The sequence below is a fragment of the Battus philenor genome, unplaced genomic scaffold, assembly GCF_028537555.1.
Source record: "Battus philenor isolate CCGP_79_NKW_IND1 unplaced genomic scaffold, ilBatPhil1.0.hap1 SCAF_27, whole genome shotgun sequence".
Classification (NCBI taxonomy): Eukaryota; Metazoa; Arthropoda; class Insecta; order Lepidoptera; family Papilionidae; genus Battus; species Battus philenor.
Window position 1 is genome coordinate 11,087,324 of NW_027181690.1, and position 12,888 is coordinate 11,100,211.

Consider the following 12,888-nt stretch of genomic DNA (forward strand, 5'->3'; position numbering starts at 1 on the left):
TTCATCTTACTTTTTGATCACAGTAATAAGTTACATTAATATATTTTTTAAATTACAATGTGTAAAGCTAATTACTCCTGGCAGTATAAAGTCTATAAAATCAGAATTAAAAACAATTATTTATCTGTTTTATATTACGTTATTTTCCTGCGAAGCCTTTAATTTTAGGATAGAGTTTATAAAAATCATAAGTAAATGAGCTTTCACCAATTTAAAGTTTCATCATCTACAGTGATTGACTGATACATCACCTATATAATATACAAGTAAATCTATTTCTTCTATCATGAAACTTCTGTTTGAACATAGACGGTATTATTTTAGATCCGGTAGTTTGTCCTAAAGTAGGACGCTTTGGAAATGAACGAACGAAAAAATACATTTTGTTAAACCAATATAAATGTGTATTTCGGTTATTAATACTAAACGCTGTATGTTATACAGTATGATTTTTTATAAGTGTATCTTTATATTGACTGTAATTTTTTTTATTCAAAATATTGTTTATCTGTAGTCTTTTTACTGTCAGATGTTACTGGCCGATAGTATTTGAATAGAAAAAAAATTAATATATTATATAAGTAACTTTATATTACTCAAAATCGTTGTAAAAGCTTCAAAAGTGTTGACATATATGTTATATATTCACATATTTAAGGCTTTTACATATAAAAAGTAATAAAATTATATTTTTATGAGTCATATATATACTTGTTTGGTTTTAACATATAAGTAAGTATATATTATTCGAAATCGTTGTAAAAGCTTCAAAAGTGTTGACATATATGTTATATATTCATATATTTAAGACTTTTACATATAAAAAGTAATAAAATTATATTTTTATGAGTGATATATGTATGTATGGTTTTATACGCCGGGGATGCATGCAAAATCGCCATCACCGTTTCGAAAGAGCTTAGAAAACCACGGGCTGTGCATCGTTCCTCATTAACCCAGAAAGCGGCGGTTGTCCACCAGTGAAAGACGATGGAAACTAGTATACGAGATATATTAGCTGGTGCGATGGGCTCCAGCTCAGTCTTGCTGCGGCCGCGAGCACAGACGCGCGTGCCTGTGTCTCCGTTCTAAAGTAAATCGGAACAATTTCAAAGTTACCACACAGTGAAGTGTACACGCTTATCCTGGAATAAATTCTTGTAAGTAATGTACATTTAATTATTTATTCAATCACATCTTTATATACACAAGTCACATACGTCTGAAATTTATTTAGTAAAATATATATCGTTAAATTTTAGTCGAGTCGTATTTAATATATACAAATATATATTTTTTTTACTTGTACATTTACTTGTTAAGTAAATAAAAAGCGTAGAAGTAAATTGTCATCTATATATATAAATCTAATTTGAAGCTCAAACTAGTTTTGAAGTGCATTCAGAGTCATTAGCTGCCTTCGAGTCCATAGAAACTGTAATAGCCTTATCAGTGGACGGGCTACCCGTATATATCTCTGGCCGCTGACCCATAGTCATTCGTTATATTCATTTATTAAAAAATTATGCTAATAATGCATTAACATACTTATAAATGCGTATATTTTTAAATTAAGAACATATTTTTGCTTCGTAGGTAATTTATTTTACGAATAAATAAAAATAAATATAAAATAAGAATAAAAACAATTTATTATACAAACGTATTTATTTATATTTAAAAGCTCGTAAAGCTCTTCTGAAAATGCAATTAATATTTTTAAAAGCTTCACGGCTTTTGTTAATAGAAATATTTATTATCTATCGCATCTAATATATATATATATATATATATATATTAACGTATATATTAAAAGTTCGTGAAGCTTTTACTTTCTCCAAACTTAAAAGCTATTTATTCAATCCATTGCTAAGCGAAACGTTTACTGTCTCACTTTACAAAAATAATTTATAATATTTTTAAAAAAGCTCATTCAGATGTTATAAACGCTTCAAAAATATTTCAAACCTTAAAAGCTTTCTTTTTTACGATTTTGTTAAACGAAATGTCTATTAAATATCTCACATTGTAAGGTATATTTATTACTATCTTTTGAAAGCTCGTAAAGATCTTTTTAAAGTCCGTCAAATCCTTTTTTAAAGATTTAAAGCTATTTTAATCCATTGTTAAACGAAATGTTAACTATCTCACTTTTCAAACATAATTTACAATATTTAAAAAAAAGCTCATTTAGAAGTTTTAAAAGCTCTATAACTATTTTTAGAGCCTAAAAGCAATCAATGTTTTAAGATTTTTTTAAATGAAATATTTATTAATTATCTTACAAAATAAAGTATATTGAACATTACCTTTTAAAAGCTCGTAAAGCTTTTCTAAAAGTTCGTCAAATACTTTACTTCTAAATTTTTGTTGTAAGCTTTTGTTAAACAAAACATTTAATAATTATCTCACATTAAGAAGATAATTTAAATACTTTCTTCTATAAATTGATAAAACTCCTTTAAAAGTGCATTAAGATTTTTAAGCTTAAAAGCTCTCTTTGTTTTAAGATTTTGTTAAACTTTTTTGGATAAACTATCTGACATTGTAAAAATAATTTACTATCATCTTTAAGTTCATAAAGCACCTCTAAAAGTGTTATAAAAGCGCCTTTAAAAGTGCATTTATTTTTTTTTAAGCTTAAAAGCTCTCTTTGCTCAACAAAGTTTGGTTTAACTATCTCACCTTGTAAAAAATATTTATCGTCGTCTTTTAGAAAGCATATGAAGCTATTCCGAAAGTGCAATATATATTTCTTTCCACCTTAAAAGTTTTATTTGTTTTAAGCATTTTCTAACTAAATGTGTATTGACATTTCATATCAAATTAATCAACATGCTTTAATATACTTTCAGCTGATCTTTTAAAAGCACATTACATATTTATAAGCTTCAAAGTTATATTTGAGCTTTTTTGGAACGATAGAGATATATAAGATAAAAGAGATACAAGATATTGACTATAGAGGCAATATACGTGCGTGTGTACACACACACACTCACACACACACACACACATATATATATATATATATATATATATATATATATATATATATATATAATGCAACTACTTCTGGTGTGCTTCTCTAAATAAATAAAGAAATGATGAGCTTTCAAACCATAAGTTGGTATATCCGTAACTTATTTTTACTGTTAAGTTTAACTTAAACGCGTAAAGTTATGTAGGTTAGTTGGTCATTGGTGTCACCAAAAACTCTTCTCCTTATTTTTCCTGATTCGTATTTTAACTACCAAAATGTACGATGCACATGAGATACTAATGTGATGATATGACAGAAGATAGTTTCTTAAAGCACGTTAATAAATAAAATCGAAAAAAAATTTAATACGAATATTTTTTTACATTTTTGGTGGATGCCTATGTCTTGGGCGTATATAGATACAGTTTAACTACCAAAATGTACGATGCACATGAGATACTAATGTGATGATATGACAGAAGATAGTTTCTTAAAGCACGTTAATAAATAAAATCGAAAAAAAATTTAATACGAATATTTTTTTACATTTTTGGTGGATGCCTATGTCTTGGGCGTATATAGATACAGTTTAACTACCAAAATGTACGATGCACATGAGAAACTAATGTTATGATATGACAGGAGATAGTTTCTTAAAGCACTTTAATAAATAAAATCGAAAAATAAAATTTAATACGACTATTTTTTTTAATTTTTGGTGAAGGCCTATGTCTTGGGCGTATATAGATACATTTTAACTACCAAAATGTACGATGCACATGAGAAACTAATGTGATGATATGACAGAAGATAGTTTCTTAAAGCACGTTAATAAATAAAAACGAAAAATAAATTTTGATACGAATATTTTTTTTACGAAATTTTACATGAAAGGATAAATAAATTAATTAAAATATATAAACATTATGATAAAGCTATATATACGATAAAAATATTTATAAAATTAACATTAAAAAAATCCATTTTGCCAAAAGCAAAATATTTTTTGTGCTAGCAACATTTTTGTTTTTATTTTGTTAAAATTAAACAAACTGGTTAAATAAAAGGGTGTTCAAAAATGCACATTTTTGAAACTATAACTCGTACAGGTATAAAACATATCTAGAATATTTATAACATTGTGAGAATTAACAAAAATCACTAATAAAACACACGTAAAAGTTAGTGCCATACGAATCAGACGAGGTATAGCTAGTAATGTTATATATTTAAGAGAATATTCTATAAAACAAAATACTTTACACTGGGCAAATTGCCTCGTAGAGTAAATTACATTTGAAATATGTGTGAAAATTAGTTCATTAACGCTACATGTCGGCTGTCCAAATAACAATTGTAACGACCAAAAATAAAAATTTAGAATTGTTACAGCATTCTGAAGGGAAGTAGATAGAAGAGAGAGAACGGAAGAGTATGAGAAGGACAAAAGAGGAGTGAGGAAGTAACGTAATACTGCAAATAAAATCTTTTCTAAATAATGTCCCTAAATAGGGTCCACACGGGAGAATGTGTGGTCCCCAAAAACTGGGGCCATTTAAAACATTTACTTGGATCGTTTCAATCTTTAGGTACATATTTACATTAGAAGGCTTTACATCGTCATCATCGTTTTAGCCAAGAGATGATGACAGCAAGACTGCCTCCCCAGAAAATTAACGCAATACCCTCTTCTCAATCCATCTAATGAGGGGATTACCCACGCCAGGTCTCATTTCATTTATAAAGAGCAACTGTTTAGTTTCAGGCTGTTCTTAAAAGGTCAGCATTGCAACATTTCTGTCTAATTTTAAAATAATCTAACATTAAAAATTGCGTGTAAATGATAATTTCGTATAACATTTTAAACAGATGTGTAGGGTTGGACAATACCGTAAGCAAACGAAAATAAATTACTTAAACCCAAAGTTAACTTAAGCTATTCGTTCTAAGCTGGGTATCGTAATAGCTTGAGTGATTAACTGGTGGAGCGGTTACTAAGTTATTACTTTAGGGGTCATTACGCGTTCTGTATACTTGCTTATTGCTATGAAGAATCTTATTAGGTCATTTATTTTTAACGACTCCATAGTTTTTTTTGTTCTTTCTACTCGTATGATCTTGATGAAGGTGTTATGGCCGTGAAATTATATGGAAGTCAAGGAATTAATATATTTTATTATCACATAATCGTTAACGTTGTCTCTGTAAGTCTGAAAGTTCACTCCTGAAATATAAGGCTCTGGTGATATTGACACACTCTCAGTCACTTAAGGAGCAATGGAGTAGGCTTCGTTTATTAAATAGATCTGAGTACTAATTAAAATAACCGACATAATCCACGCAGAACTGATTGTAGCTGGGACAACGTAATTATTTAATGGAATCAGGCGTTATTTTGCGGAAGTTCATTCTAAGTAAGAAAAGGACCAATATTCCGCACATGCAGTGGTAGTCGTGCAACAAAGTGCATATATTGCACGACTACTGCTGCATGGCTGAAGTAGCTATATATTGGTCCTTTTCTTACTTTGGACAACGTAAGTTTTCCACCTGCAATGAATACAGGCGACCTAGTTAAGGTCATTAAAAAACGTTTAATACAAGACTCTTTCAATCATTCTGAACATACAGTGGTGCATCTGGTCACTGGACTCAGAAAGAATCTCAAAATCGAAACAGAGACAACGATAGAAGTCAGCAAAATTGCCTATCTAATGAGCGACATCGAATGTCGCCCCGCATTTCTCAAAGGTTGCAGTGAGATAACCAAATAGATTGTATATAGGCATAAAAGAGATCAAGAAGGAGCCAAATATCTAGTCAGAACATTACTCAAATGATAATTATGTAACACAGTATAATATATATAGACTAAAGCATAGTTGCACAGACTTATTAAGACTAGGGGCCACTCGGGCAAATCATGAACTGATGGCGGGCCGGCTGCTAGAAGTATAGGTAATTAATTTTTTTTGGTTTTATTCTGGAATAGAATCCATTAGTTTTCGAATGTACGCGTGTATTGTTTTTGCTGTTGGCAAAGAAATTTGAATAAGGAAAATTTTGTTACTCGGATATTGTAGAAGTTGTGATGAGAATTAGATGATATATAGAAGAAAGAGAAGAATGAAGAAGTAGCAAAGTTTTGATAGAAGACGAACGAAAAGAGCGGCAAAAAACGTGACGCATGAAAGAGGAGAATTTAAAAGAAATAAAAATCACTTTAAAAAGTAGTGAATTGAAAAATGGAGTTAATTCTCCCAAGATATATACGGTTATATATACAGTTAAAACATAAATAAATAAAATAATGAATCTAGCAGACTACAATAGAACTTGCGGATATTTCACTACACAAGCTCTCCTGTACTCTCGTATATATCAGAGCATTGTATGTCATTAAGCGGATATCCTATCCGCTTCACGGCTCGAACAAAATGAAACCAAACAATCATTAATACAATAGCTACGGTGTCCACACTGCAATGCTCTGGCTCGGACATAAATAACACCATGCACTGTGTCCGCTGCGATGTCCGTACGTGTTGAATTTACAGCAATTTATATATTTTTTTCTACTTTCAACAAAGGGTTTATAAAGATATGTGTAGATGATTGCGTAAATGCAGAAGAATTTTGCGGATATAGACTACATTTATTATCTTTATTCTCCAGCTGCGTGAGGTATACCTACCTACCTTACTTTTAAAGTTAGTGTATTACCTCAGCAATTAAAAAAAATTATGACACTTACAATGTATAAGACGAACTTAATGTCGATAGCATTTTTAAAATATAATTTCAGCGATTTTGCGAAAAAGTTAGTAAATATAATAAAAGAGGTATAAAACAATTTAAAAGGGAGAAGGAAATCCAGTACGATATAACTCTTTGCATATAAATATCTCTATATGTATGAAGAGCAATAAATTCGAATCCCTTCATACATTTAACTTCGCATATTTTATATTAAAAATATATTTGTGAATCATACGTCCATATTTACTAGAATTCTAAAACCACAAAGCGTTATATATATATATATATATATTTATATATATATTTATGTATATATATAAACGTTTGAGGCTAACACACACACACATATATATATATATATATATATAAAAAGACTATGCCCAACAGTGGGCGCCTTAGCTGCACGATTACTCAAATTACGCTGATGATGACCGCACAAAATTCCGCTTAAATCTGTTGTGGGTTCTCCAAGGTCTCGGGTTCTCGGGTTTGGATCCCTTAAAGCTAATATCACTTATTATCTTTATTTCTATTGCTAAGTTATATTTAATGTCATTTACATAGATATATATATTGTTATGATGAATATAATATGTATTGTCATATATGAGAATGAATTGAATCAAATATCAGACTGTATTAAAGCTGGAATAAATGATCATCTGAAGCGGCAGTAGGAAAGGCACATGATGGCGGTTGAGGATGAAAGGTTCTCGAGTGACGACCACGCGAAGCCGCTGGATGCAGGCAGTGCAACCCTGGTCATTTTGGTCATCTTGGTCATCTTTGATGGAGACCAGAAGAAAGTGACCGGAAAAATCAGCGCCCGAGTTTGTTGTGATCTCTTCTTAGATCAGTATGTGTTAGAAAAGTTATAACTTAAAGTTAGTAGTCATTTCCAATGATTAAAAATGTAAACAATAAATCCAATATTCTAGAAGTTTTAGGATTCTCCAAAGAAACTTCTTCGATGTCTTGAAGATTTTCACAGAAGATAGATCAGTTAAAAGATTCACAATCAAGTCCTATATTAATATGTGGTTTGACTCCGTGCCAAGTAACGAGTGAAAGTACAGATGGTATCTTACGTGATGAGATTACTAAGGATATAGTGGTCAACACAAATTATCCACTTTCTTTTACTTCTGATTCGGTATTCATGTAAGTTCTCTATGCAAATATATTCGGTCGGAATCGAGTTTGACCTTGTACTGGAGTCCTGCAAGGTTTCTTGAATTATGTTTTCTATGTTCGCTTGTACAGCTTGACTTGATAATAAAATGAGACCATATTATACAGGGTGATTTATTATTGAAGTTAATTTCAATCATTTTCTGTCAATATGGGACACGCTATAGAAATAATTGGTTTCAGAAATATTAACAAAAGAGTTTTTTTGTCTGTCCTTGCAGATGACAGAAGTTATTGACCTATCGTATCCAAATAGAAAAAGTAAATTAATGTCACACATTTCACAGTGATTATACAGGTTGATTTAAAATTGAGCTTCTGAAAAATAAGCTAATCATTTATCCCTACAAAGTTTTTATATCTATAAACAATCATCCTGTATATTTAAATATCAATATAAGTTTTTATTAATAATTATATATTCATTTCTAATTTTAGTAAAGTATCTAGAATTATAGAGAGTATTGCAAAATGAGCCCGCATGTAAATCAAGTTAATTAATTTCAACATAATCCGGATGTCGCTAATTAACTCAACGAACTGTTAAATCGGTTTTTGCAATTATTAACTATATCTGTTGATTAAAATGATTATGATATTAATGATATTATTACTAGGTACCAACTCATCACTTTGTCTGTGGAACCCTAAGTCATAGAAACCTGAAATTTGACAATAATACATCTTGTATAAAGTATAAATCAGCTAAAAACGCGTTTAACGAAATTTTATCAGAGAGGTAGAGAGCTATATAACAGAAATTTATGTTTCTCTCTATATTTTACGTGGCCGGAGAATACTTAGTATCTACAATACAGGTATGGATATATATATATATATTAATATATATATTATATATATATATATATATATATATATATCTAAATTTTAGAAAATTAATAATTCACTAGTCACATAAGCCTTTGGCTTACTTCTCTTGTATATATATATGTTTACAGCCGTTTTGGTTAAGATCAAAGTGTAGTATCTATTTTTTTTTTCGACTTAATATCTGTAAGTTCTCAGGATCAGTGTAATAAATTGACTTTTATTATGGCCTCCGAAGCGAGAGACTTCCACTTTCCTCTATCTTGCGCCATCGTCTGCCATTGGTTGACATTCAATTCGCGCAAGTCTGCCTCAACGCGATCGATCCAGCGATACCTGGGTCTGCCCACTGGTCTTCGAACCCTCGGTTTTTCCAGGTACGCTAACTTCACGCTCCGATCCGATCCCATTCGCTCCAAGTGACGAAGCCAGCGGATTCGTTGAGCTTTATATTCGCCAATAATATTTGGCTGTGCTACTAAAGTCTCAATTTCGGCATTCTTTCGGAGCCTCCAAGATCCGTCTTGATTTCTCGCAGGTCCCAAGATCTTCCGCATGATTTTGCGTAAAAAATACCTAAAATTTTTGCATAAAATATAGATAATTATTATAAATATTATAGTTTTAAAATAATTCTATTTAATGTGAAATAGTCTGTTAAAAATTACAATTCGTAATTGTATTTATATCAGTATTAGATACCTTCTACACTTTCATCTACTGCAAATAGTTTCAAACAATTAAAGTAATAAAATTTAAATACAGAAAAGAGGTTTTATGAAATTCATTATGTTTAAAAAGAATGCTTTTACAAAGAGAGAACTACGTAGACATTTTAACTTAAACAGGATCCCGACAAGTTAAAAATGTTTCAACAAACTCAAAGCTAGAATTTTAATATCCTTTTTGTGTTTACGAAAAATTATTTAAATAGTTTAACTAATATGTTACATTTTACAATGCACAAAGACATTTTTTAAATCTTAACTTTAAAATATCTTTATTCAAGTATGCATTTTTACATGAGCTTTTGAATCGTCGATTATTTTAACATTAAAATCAATAGTTGCACTTTTAAACATAATTTAACAATATTTGATGTGTACATTATAATATCAACTATGTGAAGTCCACAAACATAGTTCATGTTTAGATCGACTAAAACATACAAAGTTTTATTTAATAATGGAATTTAAGTATACATTTAAAAATAAGAATAGGACAAAGATATGTTGAAATTTATTAGATAAAGTATATTATTTTGATTTATTTTTCTTAGTCTTTTTAGTATTTTTGAGTCTGGTTTTCTTTTATAGCAGTTTGCGTCACTTTTCTGCCGAATTTTATTTTAATAATAACAATAATAATATTTAATGGAATCAGGCGTTACCTTGCGGAAGTACATCCTAAGTAAAAAAAGGACCAATATTTTGCTACTTCCGCACATGCTGTGGTAGTCGTGCAACAAAGTGCACCGCCCGCCAGCCCACTGACAAATGCGTATGTAATAATAAAATAAATAGTAATAATAATAAATTTTATTTCCGAACCTAGTGAGTCTATAGAATATAAGTAAGTTAGTAATAAGGCATGTATCAGCTAATTAATTAACCTTTTTAAAAACAGTATGTTAAGAAATGTATTTATAATTAAAAACAGGAATCGTAAAAGGGAAGACGTATCTCATGCAAATGTATGTTTCCGTCGCATAATTATATCTTAATTAACAAATGTATACATCCGGTGATGGATCGATGTATCATGATAGATTATATTTGAACTTGTTTATAAACACGTTACTTTGAAATTCTGTTACGGTGTTTATTGGAATTCAGATGCCAACAGCTAGTTGCCGCATTTATGTTTCTTCAATTATAATTTGTATAAACCATTGATTTTCTAAATTATTTATTGTACACCAACGATCACAAACAAGAAAAAAATGGCAAAAAAGTATTTTTTTTAATTATGACTGAATTCTCACTGCTAGCAAAATGGCATTTGCAGATTCTGCTGGTATAAAATGGCAGGACGTAATATGCCTAGACTAAGACCTCTTTTAAGTTAGCGAAGGAGGATCGCGGTGTAGCCTTAGAGGTCGTCGAACTTTTATATAACTTCAGCGAAGGCTTCACGGAGTAATTAAGCTCAAGAGCCCTCACTAGGGGATCTCGACTTGGGTTGGACCTCGGCTTGGCAGATTGTTATTACAAATGCCACTTCGGAAACCGTTAGCATTGGAAGAAGGAACAGAAGAAACTCCAACAGCTATCTAGTATGATCGAATAAAAAATCACCAGATTCAAACGTAAGACGTCCAATGTTCTACTCAAGTGATCTTCTTAAATTTTCAATAGAACCTTTTTTGTTGGTGACATTTGAAGATGCCGTGGGTCTGGAGAGCTGAGCGCAAATCTTACTTAGTCTGAAACCTTTTTTAAGATAGGGAAGCTTCAGAGGTTCCTAGAGATCCGCATTGGGTACCAGTTGGAAGCGACCTGGATACAGCGTCTCTCCATGACTTTACAAAATCTTTTGTCCATTTTGCGAGTGGACATTTCACGCTGCGCTTGAAGGTCTGTGGTTATCACTCCAGAAACTCAACGTCCTTGTGTCTCTTCTGCACGCTATGTGTCTGTTGCCACGTCAACCACTTGCAATCCGCTGGAATATATCGGTTTCTTAAGTTTATTTTTGAATCTCTTCATTTTTGATCTGATCTCGTAGAAAAATACAAAGCAAAGCCGTGGCTTGCTGGGCGATTTTCAGACCCTGAATTTTAACGGTCTGAAACAAATTGATCATAGACATTTACCTTAATATACTGAAAGTTTTCTTAGGTCGAATAACTAAATAAGAAATATTAAAGCAGCAATGGAAAACAAAAACTGACCAACTGTAATTAATGTGATGACTCGAGTCAGAAAGGTACATAGCAAAGATAATAGAATATGTTAAAAAGTGACGAAGCTGTGATTAATTACCTGTAACTGTGATATTTGATGAAAGAAGGTCGTTGCATGAAAGAAATTACGTATGAAAAAGAACGAAAGAAGAGGAATGAAAGATCTTAAGAACAATAGATAGAAGAGTACAAGAACAAAAGTAGTTTGAGAAAATTAATAAAAGATTAAAAAAGGTACTTAGGAATATCAAGCGTGGTATTAAGTAGTTTAATAAACGATACTAATTCTAGTTTGATTTGAATATTGATATAAGTAAGAAGTAAAATAATAGATATCACTAAACGCAAGTTAAGGAGAGAAGCCTTCTTTATAGATGAGAGCCAAGCTGAACCTGCGCTTGTTTTTTCTGCTTTTTTCTAATTGTTTCGTAACTGCTGTTAGTTCTAAAGCTTTAATAGCTTCATTAAACAAGACTTTACGAAGTGGAAGAGTCTGGAAACTAAAAAACTAAGGCATCGTATTTCAGAGTCTTCATGTGACATTCCGAGGAAGGTGAAAGGCGAGGCTTACTTGATCATGTCAATGTTAGTGCAGTGAGTGTAGATTGCGGATAGGAGGGCAGCGTGGACCACTCGGCAATCTAAGGAAGGATATTGATCCCACCATAGATAACCCACGATGTCAACGAAGACTGGGCCGACGAAGAGTGTGGTGTGTTGTCCGAAATGCTTTTTGGGAAATTTTCTGTATTTGATTCAAATAGTGTGATAGTTAGCGAGGTCTAAACGTAACCGATTAATGTCGCTGCACAATCTTTGATTGAATTTAGATATAAAAGAAATATAATAGAAGATCTAATTGAATTTCAAAACATACTTGCGTTATAAATTTGTATAGACGAAATTAATTGTATTGACGTTTGAAATATCGTTGCAAATTATGGTAGGAGTCAGGCAAAACTAACCGCTTTATAATACGGTCAGTGATTCAATCAGATTTGGGTCAAATCGATTCTGTTGACTCCAGTTTGAATAACCGCTCAGTGGCACACCTGCTGGGAGAGCTAACGGTAAATCACATTATTTCGTCTCGCCTTTACGTCGGTACCATTGTCTATTAGACTTTTGTGGTGATAATGGAAGAATGGATCTTAATTGTGGTGGGATTTTCGATTTAGATGATTGACAACGTCCGGGTATTGAGATTGTGGAGTGCCATTGT

The 12,888-nt window shown here is 31.2% G+C and overlaps 1 protein-coding gene across 1 annotated transcript in view; it reads left to right on the forward strand.

Annotated features, from left to right (window-relative positions):
* Positions 1-1,081: 1,081 nt before the first annotated feature.
* LOC137925382 (agrin) overlaps positions 1,082-12,888 on the forward strand; it is a 101,601-nt gene continuing 89,794 nt past the window's right edge. The window contains exon 1 of the mRNA XM_068768814.1: positions 1,082-1,160. The gene's annotated coding sequence lies outside the window, so the exon portion shown is untranslated. The remainder of the gene's footprint in view (positions 1,161-12,888) is intronic.